This window comes from Emydura macquarii, unplaced genomic scaffold (genome assembly GCF_026122565.2).
Source record: "Emydura macquarii macquarii isolate MOO-44397 ecotype Brisbane River unplaced genomic scaffold, CSIRO-AGI_Emac_v2 contig_2768, whole genome shotgun sequence".
Lineage (NCBI taxonomy): Eukaryota > Metazoa > Chordata > Testudines > Chelidae > Emydura > Emydura macquarii.
Window position 1 is genome coordinate 37,621,743 of NW_027132905.1, and position 25,598 is coordinate 37,647,340.

The 25,598-nt window shown below is 43.9% G+C and overlaps 1 long non-coding RNA gene across 1 annotated transcript; it reads left to right on the forward strand.

The window, feature by feature from the left end:
* Nucleotides 1-1,147: 1,147 nt before the first annotated feature.
* Nucleotides 1,148-24,441, forward strand: LOC137165706 (uncharacterized). The gene is made up of 3 exons (XR_010923465.1): nt 1,148-1,332; nt 16,837-16,999; nt 19,175-24,441. It is a non-coding gene; the product is annotated as an uncharacterized lncRNA (long non-coding RNA).
* The last annotated feature ends 1,157 nt before the right edge of the window (nt 24,442-25,598 follow it).

A 25,598-nucleotide genomic window follows, 5' to 3' on the forward strand; every position in this document is an offset into this window, starting at 1 on the left:
GAATCCCAGGAGTATTATTTCCTATTTCAGCGGACCTTCAGCCACTGTGAGGTTTGTTTTGTTTTGTTTTTAAAGTTGATGCAACAGGAGAGTATTGACAATAGGAAATATTATTAATATGTTACCAAGCCATGTCCCCTACTCCTTCACATTTGAAATTCATTAACAGAATGGCTCGATTTCCCCTTGCATTTAAATCACATTAAAGAATTTTAGGGCTTTAAATACTATGCCTCCAAGTTATCAGAATTCTAAGTGAATAAATAAAGCTGGTTAATTTAAAAAAGAAAACCCAGTAAGTACATACAAATCTAGCAATTTCTTCCTCTTGGAAAAGTTTGAGAGCTGCAGTTTAATACAGATTTGCTTCCTTCCTCTCCTTTCATTCTGAGCCCATGGCTCCCCAGTGTAGAAGCCGTCCCTGAATGTGGCTTGTGTGTTGAAGCAGGACTTTGAGGAAGTCACTTTAAGGGATTGGAGCTTTGTGGTCAGTCTGCTTCGGTTATCCGACCATTGCGTCCCTCTCACCACCCCATGTGGTGAAGCTCACTCTGCAGCTGGGTTCATGAAACCCAGCTAGCAAATGAAGAGCAACTAGACTGGGTCCCATGGTTTATCTCAGTTAACAAGCTTCTCCTGGCTCCTGAAGATTGTGATCTTCAGACTACAGGTTGTTCTGGTCTGCTCACCTGCTCTGAAGATCAGCCCCCACCTGCTGGGGTAGCAGGTCTCCTACAAGTGGTAGAGGAAAGATAGTCCATTGGCTCAGGCACTAGCATAGTACTTGTGAGAGCCAGGCTTCAGTTCCCTGCTCTGTCACAGACCCCTTTTGTGACCTCACATGAGTCACTCATTCTCTGTGCACAGCTCCCCATCTGTCAAAGGGAGGTAATAGCCCTCCCCTGCTGCATAGGATTGTTGTGAGGTTAAATACACTCAAGACTGCCAGGTGCTCAGGCAACAAGAACAATAAAAGGGAGTCATAAGTATTTAAGATAGACAGGCCATCCTAACCAGGGAAGCAAGAGGATCTCCCACCTCCCCAGGGCTTTGGGCTCATTTCCTTAGCTCTCACTATTGTTGATTAACAGCATCAAGCATGCCAAATATGCTAGGGCTGTTCACAGCAGGGCAGGTTTGCTTTCAGTAACAAAGACCAGCTTTCTGTGCTGAGCCTCACCATGCTCTTGGTCTCTCTAGGCATATACTTCTACCAGTGATAGAGCTCTGATTGTGTACAGAGGAGAGAAGATATCATACACTACACTCAGCCAGCCTGAACAAGAGGGCCTGCCCCAGGCCAGCTCCAAGAGAGAAAAGGATTCAGTAGAGGTAGGTGCTGTTTAAATCCCTATGGAGCAAGCTTATCAGTTCTGCTAAGCAGGAGAAGAGCAATACAGCGAATCCCACACACACCCAGACCAAGTACTCCAGGTCCCTTTCCCTCACAGAAATCCTTCCTCCCTAGCTATCCCTACTAGCTCCCATACCTGTGCTGCGTGTCTCTTTTTTAGCCTGCTGGCTGGGGATTGATTGATTCCCCACAGCTGCGCCTGCCTCACCCTGTAGTCTCTGCACTCACGGCAAGCAGCTACGGGCCCTCTCTAGTCAGAAGTAAAGGGTTAACCCTTTTCAGGCCAGCCAACCTCTGCACTGGGTCTAAACACTGGCCCAGAACCTCAGCTCTTCATGGGGATACCTCCCAGGAAGGAAGAGGAAGGGGGAATGACAGCAGGGACTTCACTGATCTAGCATGATAGGTAACATGCTACAAGCTGGATACCCCTTTTCCTCTGTCAACGTATAGTGATTTCTTTATGCTCTTCAACAGCAATTAATTTTCAGTCATTTATTAATTTCCATTTACTTTTTATATGAAAAATTGATATTTTAGATTATAATTTCTATTTCCAAATCTACCTGGCATGGTTAATAAAAGTGCTAGAAACCTGTCTTCCTCAGAGTTTGTACAATGCCTTGCACAGTGGCTCCTTGATCCTGATAGTGGCCAAACACATAGAAAGATGGACTGTGGCCCATTGATTTCAGGGGGACTTAGCTGTCTAAATAACTTTGAGGATTTGGGTCTCTGTGTTTAAGAGCAGATGCAACAAATGATTGTAACAACAAATGAGATTAGCTTTGCTAGCAGTTGTTAAGTGCAGCTGATCTTGCTTGGGTTAACAGAGAGGAATGAATCCAGGATCTTCCATGGTAAAAACATAAGCTTCTACGACGTCAGCTAACTGGCTAAGGGACAGATTTTGCATAGCTTCTATTATTAGATGCCTAAATACCCTTGAAAATCTGGTCTCTTGTAGCCCTACACCTGGTATCTGTGACAGACAGATGTGTACCATGTTAATTAGACTAGTGTCAACCTCTGTATGGACACTTATTTCACTTAAATTAAACCAACTTAAGCCAAATCAAAAGAAACCTGATTTAAACTGAAATAAGAGCATCCACATAGCCCTTTGCATTGATTTAATTAAACAGACTTAAAATCCTGCCTGGTACAAATGAAACTGGTGCAACTGTGTGTAGACAAGCCCTTATAAAACTCTAATGTGAACCAACCACTAGAGAACTTCAAAGGGCCACCAGTCGCCAAGTGTGGATTACACAGGGAGTAGTTATAAGAGCAGCCTCCCAGAGGCTTTACTGAAGAATTAATGTGGGTGATCAGCACCTGGGCAGAGCAGCTATGCTGCAAAATTACACCTGAATTACTGTGTCCTTACTGGTGCTGCACTCACCAATGAGCATGGTGACAGACGTCCCGGTTTTATAGGGACAGTACTGATACTCAGGACTTTGTCTTATATAGGTGCCTATTGCCCCCCATCCCGTGTCCTGATTTTTCACACTTGCTATTTGGCCACCCTTTCTCTGTGTGTTACCAGGGATGCTGGGACACAGTCTATGGCTTCTAGCACTGCTCCAAGCTGAGCTCTATGATTCTTTTCTGGTGACTTGTCTGAAGCTTAGCATCATCACCGTAGGTCTCAGTGAATTGTGGGAGATCTTTTCAGTCCTTCTGGGCACAAAGGGGAAATTATGGGGAAGCATTGGTGTACTAGCAGCACTCCAGTGATTTAGCCTCTGTCCTCACTGCAAAGTGGGTGGGTAAATAACACTCAGGCTTCAGCCTATAGTCCAGAACACACAAGTTGGGTGACAGGCAACCCCCAAGGAAGAGTTATCTCTGCAGTGAAGATATCCCTTTTGTGTGAAAGGATCTGTCTGCACACAATGCCATTCAGTCTTATGTCACTGAAGAAATAACTCCAAGAGCTAACGCATCTGGCTATTTTCATTTAACTTTGGTAAATCTCCATTCCAGGCAACAAGAGTTTAACAGGCAGAGATAGGCCAATATAAATAATATACAATCATATGGTGTAATGAATAGGTCCATGCAGAAAAACCAATGAGGGGATAGATTCCTTATTTGTCACATATCCCTGGCTTAAGTCTTGCTAGGATTTAATTAATAGAGATTTTGATTTCTCTTTGTGCAACCAATTTCCAGTGTCTTATTTCCCCCCCTGTGCAGGAACATTTTCAAAATGGTTATAAAGACACCTATTTACAGTGACATATGCTGCATACATTTGCTTTGTGTATTCTAACTGATGTCTGAGTTTGTGTACTGAAGGTCCTTAAAGCATGAAGCACAAGGATACAATGGCATTCTGAGCGCTGCTGAGTGCTTTCAAGTGGATTACACCCACTGGAGCAATAATTAATGTTTGTTTTATTATGTTCCAGGGAATGATTGTCCAACAAGATAATTCAAATAAAGTAGAACATGTTCAGCTTGAATACAGTTTAAATACAGATTTGTCGTAAAGTGCCCCACACAAAGGATTAATAATTAAGAGAAAATGCACAGCTAGGTGTACACTTGCCATTTATCAGCCATTCTGTTTATTTAAGTGATTGCTATTGCAGGCATAGTTACTAGGAACGGGATGTGATGTGGGGAATTTTACCTTCTGTCATGTTTTCTTATCCACTGGAATCTCGAAGCACACACTTCAAAATGTTCATTGAGGTTTGGGAACATTTGTCTTCTCAGGTCAAATGAACCTTGACCAGTTTTGAGATTTCACGTGGTAGCTCCGCATGGGTTTAATGTGAAACATGGATGTTTCAGGTGACTTTTGGTTTTGAATTTTTTTGGCTTTCATTGGCATCTGAAGCTCTATGTCCAACCTATGTGGAATGGAACCAAGAAGAAATGTTCCTCGGAATCCCTAGCACAGAAATAGCCATGTTTTGCCCAATGCCCACAGTGGGTGACCCTCGGAAAAAGAACTTCAGGTTCAGTTCAGAGTTCAGCTGTAACATGCGTGATTCAACATTCTGCGCTCTGGAGGCTAGCCAGAATTCAGGTTTTTGCAGGGATTTCCAGAAGAGGACTTCCTCATTTTGTGCAGGATGAAAATGCCCATGGACAGCCTGGTACATGGAGCTGGATTCTCCTCTCACTTACACCACTCTTACACTGGCATAACTGCAGTGCTTCTCATGGAGCTACTCTTGAGTTACACCTTGGTAAATGAGAGCAGATTCAAGCCCAGAGCGTTTCTGACTCTGGACCTTCTTGGGCCTCCTGGAAATACAGCTTTAGGAAGAAAGATACCCAAACTTTTTTGAACCTCAGCATAACTCCTGAATCAAGAACCTCAGAAGCAGTCCCAGATCAGTTCAGTTCAGGGTCAGTTCTTATCAGAGACTGAATCACCTGACTCAAGAAACATCAGGTTTAATAACAGCGTGTGAGCTTCTAGCTAAACTCAAGAGAAATAGCCACGCACAAGTGCAATGCAATTTCCACTGATGAATTCTTTACTAATGTCTCATTAAATTATATACAGTAAAATTATTGTGTTACATTATATGGTAACTAAACCTCAGTAGGACACAAATGCTTCATATCCAGTAGACTCAAACCCAGCCAATTTTATCTTGCAACATCGGTACTTGGCAAACTCCCTATTCCTGCCTCCTTCCCAAACTCAATTTAACCAACATCACACTGATATTGGAAAGAAAAAGATGGTTTATTTGCATAAGGCTAAACTATTATTAATCACCATCTTTGGATCAGATCACTCTAGAGGCCAATTGCTCTTCCTGCGAGCTGCTCAAACCAGCAACATCATTTTTGTTCCAAAAGACAGTGACCTTCTCATCCAACAGCGAGGACAAAGTGCTCCTGTCCAGGGGTGATACCTGTGCTAAGAGCTTCCTTCTCTGAGTAAAACATCTAGCTGCTGCAGAGTGGATACCAAACACCTCTCCTGGATATGAGAGCAGGGCAGTAACCCGTGCTAGCTGAGCGTCTGGTTCTCCCTCTGAGTGCATGGGGAGGGTTGGCGCCAGTCTTGCCTAGAAACAGTGTTGGGAAATGTTCCACTGATGGGAAATCACACACTCCTGAGATCTGTGAAGCACCTGAAACATGGTGCATGTTTCATGGGGGGATTGTTTTGTTTTATGTTCTGTCCATTATGATGAAAAGTGACGCCTGCCTTTTCATTTTAGCAAAAGTTGACTGTCATTTTCTCACAAAATGGCAAAAAAAGCCATTTTTACTGGCAAATATAGAACCTGATACATGTCCAACAAAGTCAACACAAGGACCACAAGAGTGAGCTTTGGGTGTGACCCCTAGTCCTGGTGAATTTGGTAGATAAAGGCTACATTTCTCAAAATCAGAGGTGACTACAGTTCAGTGATGGGTGAAGTGGTCCTGTTGCGAGGGTTAGGCCCTGATTCAAAAGAAAGTATGTGCTTAATTTTAAGATGATGGATCTATTTATATGCTTAAAATTAGCTACTTGCTTTAATGCTTTGCTGAAATGGGGCCTGAGTGAATTAATAGTTGTGGAGTGCTTGAATTGCAAGTTACTCAATAGTAATACTATAATAATAATATAATATTTACTGTTGGCTATTACACCAAAGCCTGACGAGCAGGCCTACTTAATTCTGATGAGCATTTAAAGCAAACCAGATGTGAATGCTGAGTGATACAGCCTCCCTGGGGTATCTGAGAGCTGACTCCCTCTGAAAGCAGAAAGAGGCCCGCCACTTTTCTGTTGTGGAACAGCAATGAGTTTCCTGAATCTAAGGCCCCCTACAGAGAAAATGATAAATCTGACCTGAAGCAATCCCACTCACACCTGCTCTCCAAACAAATGGTTTGCTGCACAGAGACACTGGCAAACTGAGGTGCACGATATGTCCATTAAGGGGCGAAGGGAGAATTGCTCTCCATCTGTTGAAATAAATTCCACCACATTATTTTTCAATGTAACCTTAAAGGGTTTTATGTATTACTACCAGCATGTATTCTAACTATGCGGGTGCTCTAGGAGACAAGGGGAGAGCCCTGCGTGTACACCCTCCCCCCCCACATGCATGCACAAACACACACCCAACAGCAGCCACCCTTCACAAGCAGACCCCCGCCACTCCAAAAGAGCCCTCGGCGTTGACCAGTGTCACAGTCGGACTTCGGTCTCTGGAGTGAATTGGTGTTTACGGTCTCTGTCAGCAGAAGGCACCTTCTCCGATACATCCACCTGGCCATAGTGCTTCAGGTGACGGTGGCCACAAGGTGGAGCCTGTGGGCAGACAATGTGCAACTTGCACTGGTTGAGAGCGCAGAGCAGGCAAGGTGATGCAATCCTGACACCTGTCAGGAAGACCTGAGTTTTGTTAGAGATACAAGAGAGCCGCTATTTGGTTTTAGTTAGCCAACCTGCTGTCATGCACAGAGGCAGAAGGGGCGTCAGCATGTGTTAAAAGGAGCCAGGAGAGATTTTGAAGTTGAAGTTGTTCTCAAACAGCAGAAAGCCTCGGGGCTGTGCTTTGAGAGCATTCCAGGACTCCTGTGCCCTGGGCTCCAACCTGGGGCCTGATAATGCTGAGAAACGGGGATGGGAAAACAGTTCTTTCTCTAAACAGCCCAGAGAGCCCTCGGGCCTGTTCCATGTCAGACTCCATTTTCCAGTTGTACATGGATCAACCCACCTTTGCTGAGAACAAAACACAAAACTGAGACAGAAAATTACCTACGCTGAATCCCTGGAACCAGCAGGGCAGGCTGAGACTGGACGGGGAATTTGCTTGGCACCCCATCTCTTACACTGTCTATGCTTTGTCCCTCTAACTCTCAAGGAGGCATATGTTATGTCCCAGGTTAGGAGGAGCCTTTCTACATAAACTGCATATCCAGTAAAGAGCAAGCAAGATATTAGATATGTCTATCTAAAACCAAACTGTCCTGTCCCCACGTTCATTGTGTCTCATCTAGAGCAGAGAGAGCTGGAAAGAAAGCCCTAGTTCAGTACCAGAGAAATTGGGGGAATCAAACGTTTAAAAAAAGAGTTCTCCTATATGTAGATGAAATATTATGATTGAATCAAATCAGCACAGCTTCCTTTGAGGAAAATCATGGCTCTCTGATTGTCTAGAACTCCATGACTCAGTCAGCAAAGCAGTGGATAAAAAAGAACCATCAAATGTCATTTATTTGGCTTTTCAAAAAGCCTTTGACAAAGTCCCTCACGTGAGACTATTAAGCAAACTAATTAAAGGGTCATAAACCCTCCTGTTTCAGGACATAAGCCAACAGCTTAGACATGGAGATGAGGAGGGAATGTCCCTCACAGGTAGGTTATCCCCTAAGGGGATTCTAGCACCTTACTCTGAAATATCTGGTGCTGCCCACCACTGTAGGCAGCATCCTGGAGTAGATGGAGAGCTCCTTTGGCAATTCCTGTGTTCTGGACGTGTGGGAGCATGTGATCACATGTGAGAAAAGCCCTCCCCTCTGTTTATGGGGGTGCTGTTGCATTTGGTTGTTTATGTATTTACGCATATTGGAATGGCTGTTTCTGGCATGTTATTTACTTAACAATATAACAGTAATTGTTGGATAATTGTGCTGCAATGAAATAACAGTTGGGGTCTCTGCAGTGAGTGAATAATAAAAAACAAAACAAAACAGGGTTTATAGCTTCTGCTACTGGGAAGATTTATAGTCTTAATACAACGTTATGTAACCCAGAATTTACTGTTCAAAAATGGCCTTCGAATTTCACTCAAGTCTAAAGACATCTAAGAATGATCAGAGAGGCCGTTAGCTGCGATGGGGGGCTCAGGACAGTGGGAGGAGCAGAGCCAGCGCTCTCTCTCTCCAGGGCTACCCCTAGCCATGAGGAAGGGGAGTCAGTGAGATGCTTCAGCTGTTCACTTCAGCTTGGCCTGTCTCACTTTGTGTTACAGGTTCATTAAAGAGCTGCAGCCGGGGGGGAGGTGTGTGTCCTTGAGCAATGAGCCCTGGAAAGAGATTGCTCCCAGCTGGACTGGGCAGCTTAAATGATAATGAGTCAAGGGATGCTGTTTCAAGGTAAACCAATAACAGATATTTCATTTAACCACAGACAATTTGTAATAGGACTCCAGAGGTATCAAGAGAGGGTGCACATCTATGTTCTCTTCACCTTACTCAACAGCTTCAGTCCCTTTAGAACAAACCATTTTCTTCTGGTTTCACACTCTGAGTGCTGGGTTTGAATCAACCCAAAATCTCAGAGTAAGACTCGGTTGTATCCACTATGCTTTGGGTTAAAGCAATGCAAAACAAGTTAAACAAACTAGTGTCACACGGGGATACAAAATTACTCAAGAAGGTTAAGTTGAAAGCAGATTGTGAAGAATTACAAAGGGCTCTCACAAAACTGGGTGAGTGGGCAACAAAATGGCAGATGAAATTTACTGTTGATAAATGCAAAGTAATGTACATTCGAAAACACAATCCCAACTATACACACAAAAAATGGGATCTAAATTAGCTGTTACCACTCAAGAAAGAGATCTTGGAATCATTGTGGATAGTTCTCTGAAAACACCCACTCAATGTTCAGCAGCAGTCAAAAAAGCTAGCAATGTTAGGAACCATTAGGAAAGAGAGAGATAATAAACCAGGAAATACCATAATGCCACTATATGAAACCATGGTACACCCACACCTTGAATAGTGTGTGCAGTTCTAGTCACCCCATCTAAAAAAAAGATATATTAGAATTGGAAAAATTACCGAGAAAGGCAACAAAAATGATGAGAGGTATAAAATAGCTTCCATATGGGGAGAGATTAATAAGACTGGGACTTTTCAGCATGGAAAAGAGACGAGTAAGGGGGGATATGATGGAGATCTATAAAATCATGACTAGTGTGGAGAAAGTAAATAAGACAGTGTTATTTACCCCTTCATATAACACAAGAACCAGGGGTCACCCAATAAAATTAATAGGTCCAGATTTAAAACAAATATAAGGAAGTACTTTGTCACAGAATGCACAGTCAACCCTTGGAACTTGTTGCTAGGGACAGTTGAGAAGGCCAAACGTATAACTAGATTAAAAAAAAGAACTAGATAAATTCATGGAGGAAAGGTCCATCGATGACTATTAGCCATGGTGATGAGGGATGCAACTCCATGCTCCGGGTGTCCCTGAACCTCTGACTGCCAGAAGCTGGAACTGCATGACGGGGGATGGATCACTCAATAAATTGCCCTGTTCTGTTCATTCTCTCTGAAGCACCTGGCACTGGCCACTGTGGGAAGACAGGATCCTGGGTTAGATGGACCATTGGTCTGACCCAGTGTGGCCGTTCTTGTGTTCTTATACTTAGGATGGGTGTATGCGCTTCTGAACTTTTCTGAACAGAAACCTTTCAATACCCGCTGACCTCCGCTGTCACTTCTGGGATTGAAAAGCAAGGCTGTTCACTTCTGGATGATACAGTCTGTCATACTAGGGCTGTTCAGTTGTTTTAAATGTATTCCCTCTGCTGTGGTCACTTCATGACAGCTAATCATACCTCCTTGGCAGCTGCATGCTTATAGGGACTTTTGCAACAGATGCCTGTAATGTCATGGATTTTAATCAAGATTCATATGATTTCAAGGCTTGTTTTAAAAAAAAGATGCAATTGGTTATTCTAATATCATCTCCTCCAACAATAGCCCAGCTAATTGTTTTCTTACTTTGCATTTCATTAGAAGATGGAGTATAGCAATTGTGAATTGTGGTTGATTGACAACCCTGGCAGAGGAAACCTCATTATCATAAGAACAAGCACAGTCTGGCTAGCAGCAGGGAGGAATGTTCCTGCGGATGCACTCTAAACCTGACCTGGAAGGAACATGGTTAGGTCGTGAGAGGCCAGAGATGCTATGATGATGGAGGCATCAAAAGCAGGAGGGAGAAAATATATAGATGACCAAGACTCCCATTGACATCAGTCAGGAAAGGAAGGGTGGCCTGGTGGTTAAGATATTAGGGTGTGACTCAGGCTTAATGGGTTCAATTCCCTGCTCTGCTACAGACTTCCTGTGTGACTTTGGGCAAATCATTTGATCTCCCTGTGCCTCAGTTCCCCATATGTGAAACAGGAGTAATACAGTGTAATAATTTGGAGGTTCTGCCTGTGCCCCTTCTGTACTGAAATGGAACTACTGCGTTATGGAAAACCTATATGTATATGGCTCCACCGGGAGATAGTGGGGTTGTGTCATGTCTTTGCCAGGCCGGAGACAGGGGTAAGTGATCAGCAAACCATTACAAATACAATGGATTTGCTCTGAGACAATGGATTTGTTGGGAGAAGATGCTTCCTCCTCTTGTCTGAAAGAAGGCGGGGGCTTGAAAGGAATGGAAAGTTACTAGGAGGAGAACAAAAGAAACAGGAGACCCCAGAAGGATTCTACAAAGGGATTCACTGGGGGGGACTTGGGGAGAGCCATTTTGCAACAGATTAAGATGAGGGATGCAGCTGCAGGGGTAGAATAGGCAAGGGGGCGGAGGACCTGCCTGCCTGCCAGAACACTGAGGACTCCCACGGGAAAGTGAGTTAGTGAGGGACATTGCATTGAGGATGCTGTATGATCTGTACTCTCCTGGGCCTTATCTGTTAAGCCAAGAGCATAGAAATGTCAAACTGGGCAATGTCTGTCTGCTCTGACTGCTTCACAAGTGCTGCGTGCCCCTGAGAGTGTTAAATCGCAAACCAGAAGCTTCATACCTTGGGGTGGAGTTCTGGGAGAGAGGGAGTCTGAAGGGTCAGCACTGATGCCAAGGGCTAGGCAGCACCTGGAAGGGATGCCAAATAGGAAGTTTCTGGCCAGAGTGTTCTAGGGACCCTGAGACTCGGGCACTGCTGGACTTTGTTCAGGTTTGAAACACCCTGAGGATCCAGAGCACAAAGGCTTGGATTCCCCTCACGGCGGCCAAGTGGGAGGCCAGTAAGAGCATTCGCTAGGCTCTATGAGATACGTTTCCCTGTCTCACTGGGGTGTGGGGAGTGTAAATCCACTGAAGCCTGTGAGGGACTCAGATACTATGGTGATAGAGCCATAGAAGTACCTTAGACAGACATTCACTGACTTTCAAGCCTTAAGTGAGAACGTTCTGGCTTCCATTCAGTCTTGGAATCTCTGCTGAGATTCCCACCAAGACTTACATTGTGCTAGTCATTTTTGTAATATGGACCATCAGCACACGTTGGATGAAATTTATCCTGTTCAGAGCACCATTTCAAAGCCTATTTTTAGGGTTCACTTTAGATTATTGATATGACACTGGATAACCCCAGCTCAATCTGCTTTACTAATCAAAGACAAAACAGCACAACGCAGAAAGGTCAATGCATTACCAACTAGTTTGGAAGACAGCCTGTCTCAGAATCATGGGCTTAATTTCTGGGCAGATTTATAGCACCCTAGTTTACAGCAAAAAGAAGCCCATGATATTACCTAAGATTTATGCATCAGTTCACACCAGGTTCTTAACTTGTTTTGAACATAGCTTCCAGAAATCAGCACAAACATCCTACTTAAGCATACTTGTAGTCACCACAATAAGGCAATATATGTTCTTTGGTCAATACATCTGTTTTATGAGACCCAGTTTTACAGACCTCAGTACAGTTCCATATCTTATATGGTAAACCTACCAGCACTGGAGCTACTCATACAATAATTCTTCACTTGGCCTTTGGCCTACTCACAAAGCACTATGGAACTCTGGTTCAATTTGGTTAACACTCCGTACATCTTAAGTCCTCGATATATGGTGCACGTGCCTTGTGAAGGGATGAAGTTTATGCCTAACTGAACAGTCTTTGGATCAAAATAACTTTCAGGCACTTTACACCCTGGAGCAGATTCAAATCTCTAACCTGGGGTGAAAGTATCATAACTGGAATCCCATGAGCCGTTTCATCTTTTCCCCCCCTCTTTTATTTTCTTTTTAACTCCCTCCTACTTTTCTTCTTGTATAATCTTTGAAATTTCAGGGAGTTCCTTTTTATCTTCATATAGTTTGATATCTCCTTGTGGTTTTGTATATGATTTATTATTAACATCTGTCAGTAATGGTGTAGGAATACTCAATGCTGCCTCAGCATGATTTCTTGCAGTCCCTTCGGTCCCTACATTTCTATGCGTAAACAATATTATTATTATCATTACATTTAAATGAATTAGAAACTGCCTGAGCCATCTAGTCCCTCCTATATACCCAATAATACTATTTATTATTGTCTCTGTTTATAGTAGTTTACACCTCTATTAGATATACTGCTAGATTTTGCATGCAGGTTCAACATATAATGACAGAAGTAATTAATAAAAAACAAAAGGTAAGAAATAAGCAACAAATCAGGGATTTAACACAGGGATAATTTTGATTTAAAATTATGAACTTAAAAATAATCCATACTAAACAGGTTTATAAGATTTTCACAAAACTTGTCTAGACTGTCAAAACTTTCTACAAATGGACTTGTCTGATCAGAAAACATGGACCAAATCCTGATCTCACAGAGGTTTCATACCACTGTTATTCCCTTGTCTTCAGAGGAGTTAACTCCTGAATTCCCTCAATGTCAGTGACATTAGATTCAGAACCTGCAGCTTCAACCGAATGATGATGCAATGGACTTGCCTCCTATAAACAGCAGAGAGTACATGATGGGAAGTTAATTCATGTTTGCCAGGGGAGAAATGACCACACAGGAATGTTTGCATTGTTCAAATCACACATCAGGCCGAATTCTGCTATCACTTGTACTTCCTCAGTTTCAGTGAACGCAATGGAATTGCATGCATACATTGTGTCTGAGAATAGAAACATTTGCATTGTGTAGGTTAATCTTTATGAGCTGGTGTCTCATGTCCTTGTTCGTTAATCATGAAAGGTGAGTGTAGAACTAAAATGGATTAAAGTAAATAACAGAGCATATCAAGAAATGTCACTGACTCCTCTAACGGAACTTCAGGGAGCCTGTGACAGCTGTTTCCAAGAACACACGGAGAACAGGTCCTAATTTTATTGGCTGCAATTTGAAAGGCGGGTGTCCTGATAGAATGTGACTGTGCGTCAGTCACACTTTCTGTAACAGCTGAAGTATAATATCTTCAGAGATGAGTTACACTGCAGCACTTGCAATTACTCTAGTCTGTGTCATGTACAGAGAGGAGGGGAAGTCACCTCTCCTTAGTGCTGAGATCTCTCAAAGTGCAGAAAGGAGGGGCATCTTGTGGTGCTTCAGAAATATCTGTTAACATTAAATATGGAGGATGAAGCAGTATTTTCCAATAAATGTTTTGGCAATATCCCTGTATTCGCACTGGGACATGACATCACAATAGCAGGGAGACAAAGTTTTGATCACCAGCTAATTTCACACAGTCCCTGGAAAGAAATGTTTCCAATCACTACTGAGCCAAGTGATATTCAAACTGGCAATGTACATGAGACAGTCTCATTATCCCTTTACTGATACCCTCATCCATCCAGTCTCCTGGCTGCTGCTTTTATTTTCACTTTCCTTCTCCTCTTGTTAGAACCAGCCGAATACGGGTGTGTGGGGAGGAAGGGGAAGGAGGAGATGTTGCTCATACTGTATCCATCATATAAAAAAAGATAGCATCTTGCTTTTCATTATTTCCACATTATGCTAATGCACATCTGTTAAATGCCTCCTTGCCATTATGAATTCCAGCAGGCCCTTTGCAGTAAGTAGGAATTACTTCTTTTGTTTTTAATTTATTTACTAAGCACTTAGAAAAATAAATCATTTAGATTATGTGGTTCCCAGTTCGAAATGTTTAGCACAAGTGGATTCTCATGCGGCTCTCTGCAGACTTGGATCCCTCTGGAGGGGAGCAAAATGCTGAGCTAAACTGAATGGGAGAGAAGCACATTTCCTCAGAGTTCTCTGAAGGTGCAATGTGCCCCAGTGCAGATGGCCCGCTCGAGGCCTGTGCGTCACTCAAAACCTGAAGGATTAAGTGGGATTTAAGTGGTGCACAGACCTTGCACTGGGCCTCTGCACGGGGCTGATTTTCACCCAGATGAGCAAGACCTCAAAGGAGATGAGTTGCAAACCGGATTTACAGCAGCATCCCAGCCCCAGCACTTCCCTTGCTTTAGAAACCAAACAATAGCTCGAAGAAAGCTGAACCAGAGCAAGGCCTGAAAGATGGCAGGAGAGATTAAGGGAAATCAGAAAAGAAACAATGAACTAGACCAGCTTCTTCGAAGCTGATCACTAAGGGTATGTCTACACTGGAATAAAAGACCCCAGGTCAGCTGACTCGAGCTCAAGGGGCTTGGGCTGCATGGCTAAAATTGCTGTGTAGACATTCAGGCTCGGGCTGGAGCCCTGGCTCTGGGGCTCAGCCCTGTCATGGGCTACTTGTTCGAAACCATCTGTTCCATCTTGCCTTTTGCTGTGATGCTGGGAGCACCTTTCCCAACCTGAAGAAGAGCCCTGTGTGGCTTGAAATCTTGCCTCTCTCACCAACAGAAGTTGGTCCAATAAAAGATATCCTCTCCCCCACCTTGTCTCTCATTGCCAAGGAGACACAACACATACCCGTGATAGCAACGGTAGGGTGTGGAATAAGAATGCACAGTGCAGATGAGAAAAATGGAATATTATCAAGTGTATTAGTGCTGGAGTTAGCCCCAGATGGCATCTGTGCAAAGATCTCTCTGCAATGTTCCAAGTATGGGATGTGCAAATCCTGAGGCCAGCATTTCTGAATGGGAGATGACTTGCCATGTGATAACAAAATAAGGTTAATAGGGAATCACTGTAGACTGATACATTTCTCATAGTCAGTCTCAGATTTCTAATCACTGCTGTCTTCATAAGGGATTAAGTGTGGCTCCAGGTGAACAAGCTATTCCAGCTCATATGTGAGCAAAAAAAGAGCTGTAATACCAAGCGTAATAGTCTTGTAAAGATTGTGTGCGATCAAAGCTTTACTTCATGGTGTCTATAAAATTCTATGTACGCTGATTTCTAATGGGCTTCAGAGAGAAGGCAAGCGATGGAAAACATAAACAAGAATCAAACAGAAAGTGGGTACCCTGGCAAGACTACCCTGACCTGCCAATCCTGCCCCCACCAGCTGATGGCTTTTTGTTAAGTGCTAGGCTAGTTAAAGGCACTCTCCTGGCATGAACAAGATTCACCAGGCAGCAAAGTGGCTACTGAAAGAATGGAAGTGAAGAAAGAAATGAAATTAAAAACTAGATATGAGCCTAAGCTAGTATTTCTCAACCTTTTCAGGTCCTCCTTCCTGAGCATTTGTTTTGGGGGTTTAAGCAATACTGAACTGATGCATATATCTTACGTTGGCCCTGGATTTCAACTGGTCTGACCATTTCTAATCATTAACACTATTCTCATCTGCCTTCCAAGGCTGAGCCATCTTTCTGTTTAAATTTAAGCTACTACTTAAATAGTTTGTCCAATTCTTGGATACACATGCTCAATTTTCTTAATTCGAATGCTTCATTTGAGTTTGGACAGTGTTTGATAGGCCCATTCCAGAGTGTAAAGAAGATTGAATATCTAGCGCCCCACAGACAAAAGCCTTCTGGTGATTTGGCTTGTCAGTGATTCCTCCCCCTCCCTCCCCACTGTAATTTTTTCCATGTAATCTCCGCAGCCATGCAGGACAAAGTTCCATTCCATTTCATCAGCTTTGTTCCTTGGATCTGTTAGGATCCCTCTCAGAGGGACAATGGTGCATGGTGACATTCCAGGGCTTATTATTTATAAGATCAGAGAACATCCTCATTCCTGAGTTATCCATTTCCACATTGTCTGGCATGGTTCATAACTGTGAGTGCCAACCTCAGGGCAGACTAAAAAAGCAGGGCAAACACCCCCAACTAGTTGTAGGTTCTAGAATTACATTTCACCAACCCAGTACAAGCGTGAACTCCTGAAGCATTGTAACTGTCTGACCATGAAGTCACAGAGAATCCCTTTGAGCACTCCACTCTGTCTTGCTACCCCAGGCAAGCCAGACTTAGTGACAGTTGATGGCCATACACCACAGATCACAAAAGATTCAGGTTGCTTCCAGTCCCAAGAGACCAGTCATTTACCCGAGGTCAGTTTGTACCTCAGCTCTCACACCAAAGACAATGCTTGTAGCTAATCCTAGAGTAAATGAACTAAGGATTTATTAACTAGGAAAAAAGAAATGAGAGTGTTACTTACATGTTAAAGCAGGCAACATATATACACAACTGAGTTACAATCTATGGTTCCAAAAGGCAACAGAGATGTAATAATTGATCAAGACTGATGTCCTTAGGGTTAACTTATGTTGACCCTGGGGATCTCTGCTTCTGTGACCTAACTCCAGCCCTCTGAGAGTCCAAAATGCAGCAAAAAATAGCAAATTTTCTTGTGTCCCTATTTTATCCCTTTTTTTTCCAGCATTCAAGCTGATGAGATGGACTTTCTTGAATGTCGCACCTTCATGGATGTGAGAGGGCCATTAACACAGTCTTTGTATCATGATGTTCCACAATGCTCCATTTAGTTCTTCTTGATGGGTGGTGGACCATTCGTCCTGACTGCGTTCACAAGTTCAGAGCAGGTATATTTACAGTTATAAAGCAAAACTTACATATCACTGTATAGCCTGAGCTACAGACATTATGGGTGAGATTAATGTATGCAGCAATTTACAAGCATTCCATAGATCCTAAGCACTAAATGCATTCTTATGTCTAATGCCTATCTTGAACTATACTATCATACAGGTGAGCTGTGCTGATTCCCAGCTATGAAATTGTCAGTGCTCCAATGACACCTCCAGCTTTGGTAAGAGCTGGCACCTGATCTGCCAGCGTCACACCCATTATTGCTTTGAATATTTAGGGTTGGAAACACTCAAGGTTTACATGAAACTAGTGAAACTTGAAACTCAGCTTCTCCATCAGTCTGTATGATAATCGGTGTTGAAGCCATTTGAAAATGGTAGATTCTGTAATGGGTCTCAGGTAGTTCTTTAATAGAAACATCTATTCAAATAATGGAACACTGGGGTATACCGAGTTTGAGGATACCAGGCAGTTCTAGGAAAGCTCCGGCTGTGGAAGTACAAGTGTGGTAGACTCAGGCAGGGCTTTGGGATTTGTACTTTTAGAGCAAGTAGCCCAGGTGAGTGGAGATAAAGAACATATATGATGAAAGGGGAAAGAGATGAACTGGAGAGGAGCAAGGGGGAGTAGCTCTTGGGTGAAAATAGCCCCACAGTGCTCCCCTCTGCCATGGTGTTGGTGATGGCCTGATTGGTGATGATGTTTTGTCTTACACTCAGTGCAGAGGAAACCATATTTCTATGCAAATTTGGAAGTCTCTTCAGCCAATCATCATGCAGCTTTCATCCAATTATTCTTACCATATAGTTCAATGGTCTTTCAGTAGAGTAACTCCAGACTGAGTTTGTATATGTGTGTGTGTCGTCGGCGGGAACGGAGGGGGGGACGCATCAGATGTAAAACGACCAGAATGGTTCAAAATTAGCTAATATCGCCTCCATTAATTAAAACCACGGGACAGATAATCCAAGTAATTTAGATGGATTGATCTGAGGCGGCATTGTTCAATGTCCATGAGTGACAGCTGGCGTACTGTGCCTCTGATGTAATGGGGCATTGAAGGGCAGCAGCAGTTCATTAAAGCCAATATAAATGGAAAGAGGATTTGGACACACAGAGGAGATGGATAAGCAATGACAGAGAATGAGGAAACATGGCCTACTTTCGTCAGCTTGTGCAAATCAGAACAACACCATTATCACAGAGGGGAAAAAAACCCACTTTCATACAGGGCATGTTTGACTCTCAAACACGGGAGAGGCAGAGAGAAACATGGAGCGTCTGCACTGTAGAAGCATAAAGCCCCAACATTAAACATGAGGCTTTCGTGACAAAGTTGGGGTGACTCAGGTGTGCAGACCCCCAAGCGGCCTGAGTTTGCTCTATGAATTTCCTCCATATCTTGCCCCTGTTTAGGGAGAGGCTGGGAGCTCCTTATCCCTGGTGTAAAGTAAAGGGGACCCGTGCACCTGTTCCTAGCACCTCCCCTTCACTGGAGCTCAGAGTGTCAGGAACAGATCCCCATGGAAAGCTGCATTCCCAGGCCCCATCATTAGGATGGATTTAAGGGTCAGCAAAGCCTGCGAACAAAGTTTGCAGAAAGAGATGTTGGGTCTTTTCCTCTTTACACAATGTACCCATCAGGAAGGCACCACACAGACACAGCGTGGGCCAAGTAACTCTGCTTACTAACTATACATGTGAGGCCCACCTTCCTGCATGCACCACTGCTCGGTTGGGCTTCTGCTGCCTTCTGGGCCAGAGAAGACCATGAGAAGGCCCACAAACTATTTAAAGGGACACTACCCAATTCCTACACCCTACCTTGGTCCACATCCACAGCCCATCACCATCAGTGGGAGGCCTTGCCATCGAGTTCAATGGCTCACAAGCAACCTCAAATCCAAGCTTGAAAGAAGCAGATGTTGTAGCAGCTTATTGCCATTAGGATTTTTTTAATGTGACTCCATTTGCTTGTAGGTCCTACCCCAGGTTTTACAGTCAGGACTTACAACTGGGAACTACATTTTTTCCCTATGAATATCTGAGCATTTCAGTAGCTCGCCCTCTGACTCCTATTTCATTGCAAGGATTATAAATACAGTTGCCAGGTGCTATTTTTTATTGTCAGCAAGCTCTGTATTCATAACTTCTGCCTTATTTTACAGATTAGATCAAGTTATCCTTTCAAAGGTGAGATGGCTGGATGTGATTCTGCTGGTGCTGCATATGAAACCCCCTCCTGTGGGCTGCCCACAGGGAGAGAGCCTGGCTACACAAGTAAATTTTTTCCCCTTGGGAAGCATTCCTCATTTCTTCCCTTGCTTCTAAATCAGTTTATCTTCACCTTCTTTGTCCTGCTGCTGACGCACATAGGGCTCTATTTAGCAAATGTTTTCAGTGTGATAGGCACCTATTTTGGGAGAGATGCTGTTTGCACTGCAGTAATTTATAAGTGAGGTCAGAACCTTTGCCTCTGGTGTCACCACTGAAATCTGCTTGATCACACACATGGAGAGGCAGCAAAGTTTGGAGGTTATGTCCTGTCAGTTCTCTTTGCTCTCCCTTAACCTGAAAGGTGTGTGTGTGCGGGGTGGGACAAACCTGTGGTCCCACAAACTTGAATCCTGCCAGCTCGCTCTATGAGATCAGCCTGGTGCCTTAGGAAGGGATAGGACGTTACAAATTCAACAATATGGCCAAATTCCTGCTCTCCCAGCTGCACGGTGTGTCTCGGTCCTGACATTCTGTTATTCCTATGCGTGCATTTCTCCCTCCCACAGCAGCACAAGCAAGGAGAGAAGAACATCAGCCAAGTTCTGAAAAATGGCTCTGAGAATGGAAATGTCCCCTGTATCCAAACCGAATAGTTCAGTGTGGAGGGAGAGGTTGGGCCAGGAAGGAGATGAACTGCATTCAGATACAAATCCCACCCTGAGAGTTAGCATGCAGGAGTAACAAACACTGAATCTAGAAGTAAACTGAGCAAATTGGAGCTGGGAAATAGAGATAGCCCATGAGTATGGAACCCCCCTGATGCTGTTTTTACAGTCTCCAAGTAGAATGGTACTCTAGGAGATATCCCATTTGAATGTTGGAGTTAATATGAATTAACCTTGCTCCATCACAAAATGGTATCTCTAATCTTATTAGTTATTTTTAGCCTTAAGAAAGAAAGAAAGAGAAGAAGAAAGAGCTTCTGTCTAATTAGATTGGTTATAGGCACTCAGGATCTTAGTCATATTCTGATGGCTCCTTTATATGTCGCTGATTAATTAATATTTATAGCTACCCTGAACACTTTGCTCTCCTGTGAAAAGAGGACATTCTGAAAAGTGACACCTTACATGTCATTTTCCCTTCTGTGTAAGTATTTTTCTGCACTCAGAGTGACAAGCTGGAACTTCGGGTTCAGTTAGAAAAGCCAAAATTTTCAAACTTGGGCCCAAAAAATCAGGACACCCAAATCAGTCCTTAGAGAAGAGGCCGGTTTTTAGAGTTGCTCAACACCTGCCTCCATATGCAATGGAGAGCCTAACTTTAGGCCACCAAATCTGAAAATGTTGGCTTCGATAACCCCTTTTGATGTGTAGGAGCACACACGTCATCTTGTGCATGATCAATATGACAGTGGGAGGCACAGCTGCTATGGTCATGAACACCACCTTAGAAATGCCTATAAAAATACAAATAAATACCTGGGAGAAGGTGGCAATGTAAGTCATGTTAATGGTACAGTACAGGGGTACTATGCAACATGGGGAGTATGGGTATCATAATAATTAGCACAGTGTCACCTAAAAACTACAAAAGCACAAATGGAGACCATATTCCCAATCCCACAAGAATAATTCAGTAGTTTATGGTAATAGTCTCAAACCTCTTATTGTGCAAAATGTTATTTGGTCATTTGGGGGTTACTGGAAATCACTGCAGTTTTTACATCAGGCTGAACAGCATCTGTTCACTGAGCTTGGATCCAGAATTAGTGGCTGTTTTACTTTTTATTTATTTATTTTTTAAATCACCGGTGGCAGGTTCCTCTGAGTCCATCCCATCCTAGCGCCTTTCCCACCTTTTCTCCATTATTTCTTCCATTCTCAAAGGGTTCCTGCCATGCTCCGCTGTCCTCCTAGCTAAGAATGGCTTGAAAGCATTCTTTGCAGGGCCCATTAATCCGGCTCCTGGGTCAGCTTGGGGGCTCACTACAGAACAGGCTATTCACCCCCGCTAGTGAGAACAGAATGTGCTACAGCCACATGATTCCACTAGTAGTAGTTACTAATTTCGTGGTCATGACAGAACCTCTCAAGGGCCCCCATCAGGAATCAGGGCCTGATTAGTGCCAGACATGAATTCGGTGCAGAGTGTTAGACTGTGAAAACCTCAGGACCCTGCTGCTTTTACATATTTCAGATCAGCCTGTAAAGTTGCTCCAGAAGAGAATGCAGAAAGCAGCAACTCAGTGGAAAGGCATTTTTCTCCCTTGCTAGACTTGCACAGAGCTGTGTCACTTGGCTGTTGCTACCCACATTGGAGGGGAAGAATAATTATTCTCATCTTTCACAGTTAATTATTTTACTCATTAATTAATTGCAAGGATTTGGAATAACTGACACATGTATCTTCACGGGTGACAAGATTGTCATGGTTTCAAGAAAACCATGTTCACTTTTGATCAATATGTCACATGAAACGACGTGATGCAGTGCGATGGACTAGTTAGAGACAAAGCCTTTGCCATCTGCAGTTTAAAACTCAAAGTCATGCCTACATGGTCGGTGTCTAGTAGATGCAGTGCAGTGTTCGGGTGCTGCTAGTGTTTTGCTTGTCTACATCAGTGAATGAAGTAGAATATATACACAAGAATATAGTTAGCCAGACTTATTCTAAGGAAAGATGGAGATAACTGTTGTCTGCTGCTATCTTTTAAACCAAACCACTAGACTTGCTCCAATCCACTTCCCTCCATTCTTCTCTTGAGTCCACGCAGGTTTCTTTCTGTATCATTCCTCCCTACACTGTTAATTCATCCATGGTTGCAATGGGGTATATAATGGGGGAATTAACACCTCTTATATGACACACAGAGTGCTCGGTTCCCAAGGCAGATGTGGCGGCTGGGGTAATACTGGGATGTTTGGAGTGTTTTGCACTTGTGTGAGTCGGATAGTCTACTGTTTTTGAAACTGGCCTTTGAAAGTAGCCCGCCTGCCATAGCTGGCGTGAATGAAGACCTGCCCCCACACAGTGCATATGGAATGGTGCGGTCTAATGGACTCAGCAGCGTTCAGTTATCCCAGTCACTTTTATCAAGCTTTCTTTTGCGCTGAAGTCTGACCGGTCTTGTGCTCCTGTGAGACCTCAGGCTGAGCAGGTGAGAACAGAACCCTAATCCAGCTGCCACCTGCCTGCCTGCTGCTACTGAAATCCAGAAATCATTCTAACAATCCCTCTTCTGAGCGGAGCACTGCAGAGAACAGCATTGGCATTCATGCTCCTACGCCTTTGTCAGAAAGAAACACAGAACTGATTTTCTAGCCAGATGAAAGGCCCAGGGCACAACAGGCATAAAATATGTGCACGAAAATAATAAGACCCAAACAATGAGCTCTGGATTTGACACGGGGTACTGTGCATCCCTAATCAAGCACACCTGCAGCAGGGGTGACCAACAGCATGTAATGGATAGAAATGGATAGAATTCCATGCCTGAATAAAGCAGCACAGCAGTAGGAATATATTACTGACCACCTGACCAGGAGGGTGACAGTGATTGCAAAATGCTCTGGGAGATTAGAAAGGCTACAAAAGCAGAAAGAACAAGAATAATGGGTGATTTCAACTATCCTCTATTGACTGGGTAAATGTCTCCTCAGCGTGTGATGCAGAGATACAATTTCTAGACACCAGGGCAGCAGAGAGAGGCAGCATCAACCAAGTGGTTTGCTGGAATAACTCTCCTTTTTCTCCCATTTAGCATTAGCAGGTTGCAGTTGAGGATGTTCTTCACAACCACAAGAGTGTGTGTGGAGCACCTGGCGACATGTGAACACTGAAGGCCAAATTCTTTTTGGGACAAACAACTCCATTAGTTTTGAGACAGAGCTGGACAAATGTATGTGTGTGATTGTATGATGGGTGGCCGGTGATGGGGGTAGGGGGCAGTCCTGGAGCTCTCTTCCAGGTGTGTCCTATGTTCTTAACGCTCATGCCTCAGGGGTCCAGCCAGCCACTGGCTGTGTTCTGAAAATGATATTTTCCCTCCAGTTGTATTCTGGGAGAGTTTTTTAATCTCCTTTCTCTGAAGCGCCAGGGAGGCCATGGCTGGAGGTGGGACATTGCGTGGGGTGGGCCAGGGCTTTGAGGTGGCACCAAGCATTTTTTCTCTCAGGTGCTGGGCTGGCTGGTTCTTGCTCACACACTCAGGGTCTAACTGATGGCCATGTGTGGGGTCAGGAAGGACTTTTCCTCAGGTTAGATTGGCAGTGACCTTGGGGGGTTTTCACCTTCCTCTGCAGCATGTGGTTGCAGGTCCCTTGCCAGGATTATCTGGGTATAACTCAGTGAATCATTTCCTGCCATTGTCAGGGCTTCCAGCAATGGTGTACCTCGGTCCCTCTTATTCTCTGCCTGTGGCACACAATAGTCTAGTCTCTGGTGGGTCTCATTTACTCTGCTCTCATTTCAGTTGTTGGGTTTAGTATGGGTAGGTTTAGTAGGGTGCTGGGTGGTATTGGTGGTCTGAGATATTCAGGACATCAGATTAGATAATCTGGTCCCTTCTGGCCTTGAATTCTGTGACTCTTCCTGTTTTCCCCTCTGTGACGCCGGTGGGTTGTATGGATGTGAATAATAGCAGAATGCGGTCCAAGGTGTTTGCTGAGTTTCAGAGAAATCCATCAAATGACAAAATCCACTGGTATTGTTTTCACCTACAAACCGATTACTGCATCTGCAGCTACAATCCAGATGGAACCCTGGCTCATTTCAAGGTCTTTGCACTTGGGAAATGTCCCCTTGTTAATTTGTCTAATTTATGCAAATCATTAGCTGTTTACCAGCCAATAAACTATGGGACAGGTCCCAAATATTGGCATCTTTCAGGCTTTCCCATTCATCCCAAAGGGACATAAATGGATCATTAATGGATGCAACCAGTCTGGATGTAATTCTTCAAGCTCAACAGCTTTGAATAAAAGTTAATGTGTCCTGAAAGCTGCTGTTGTGAGTAATGTATATGAAAGGAAGTTGGATGAAGCACCAGGAAATCTGCTGCTGAGGTTTCTCCCTATTTGCTGTAAAAGAGGCTTTTGGAACAGACGAGAGTATGGGCAACTGTCCCCAGATGATTTTATGGGAAGTCAGCGTTACGTGCCCAGAGACAACATTAAATCTAGAACAGCGGTTCTCAACCTTTTTTTCCCAAGTACCACTCGGGTCAGGTACAGTCAGGTCAGTGGTACTTGACCTGACTGTACCTGACCCGAGTACCACTCGGGGAGAAAAAGGGGGGGGACTTTTGGCGGCGGTGGGGTTTCGCGGTGGCAGCGGGTTACACAGGGGGAACAATGCCCTCCACTGAAACCCTTCCGCCGTTTGCCCCTTTTCAGTGGCAGGGTTTCCTGGGGGTGGGTGGGCACTTCCGGCGGTGGATTCGGCGGCGCGGCTCGCGTACCACCCAGCCTTCTGTGAAGTACCACCGACGGTACGCGTACCACCGGTTGAGAACCGCTGATCTAGAAACAGCATTCCATTTCTGAGCAAGGACTCAAAGAACCCTTGGGGAGCCCTACCTCACTCTCAAAGGGCTTGTGGTTTTATTTTTGAGAAAGGTTCATGGGATTTTTGTCACCGATCTCAGCTCACGATTGTGTTGCTGCATGAGGACTTTATCTGAAGATGCAATAGTGCCTGTGCAAATTGTACAGAAAACCAAGTGCAAATTGCACCTGCAAAAAAGGAAGACTGCTTGATTGAAAATTTGGCCCCATAGATTAGAAATGCAAGAGGTATGGATTTGTCCTATTGTCTTAGTTATTAGCAGACTGAATAGCACTATTTCGTTTTGTGGAAGAAATTCCCAATTTTTCCCATGAAAATAAGCCCCTCTCTTCCCTTTCAGATATGGCAAAATATGCCTCTAGCGTTCGATTGGGTTCTGTTGCACCATTTGATATGGCATACTGTGTGTTGACAGAACGCTAGATAAACTGTGTACATGCCGCATACTATAGCATCAGCTATTGCTCAGAAGTGTGACAGCCTGTCGGTTTAGATACTTGCAACAGTATCAATTTAGGTAGCAGTCAACCTGTCTAAACTGAAATCACTGGACTGTCATAGAACTACAGCAAACTGGGGTGGAGATGTCCATACTGTACAGGTGAATGGATGGATGCAGCAGATGATTGAAATAAGCAAATCAGATCATCCATGCTGAATTCCTAGCTTTGCCCATCTCATTCTGTCACTTTGCATGCTCTGGCAGCTTCCCTTATCTCAGTACGTATGTTTCACAGCTGCAGACTGCATGTATGGTAGCAGGCTTTCGGCAATAGACTGTTAATTTGTAGCTGATTTAATCAAACA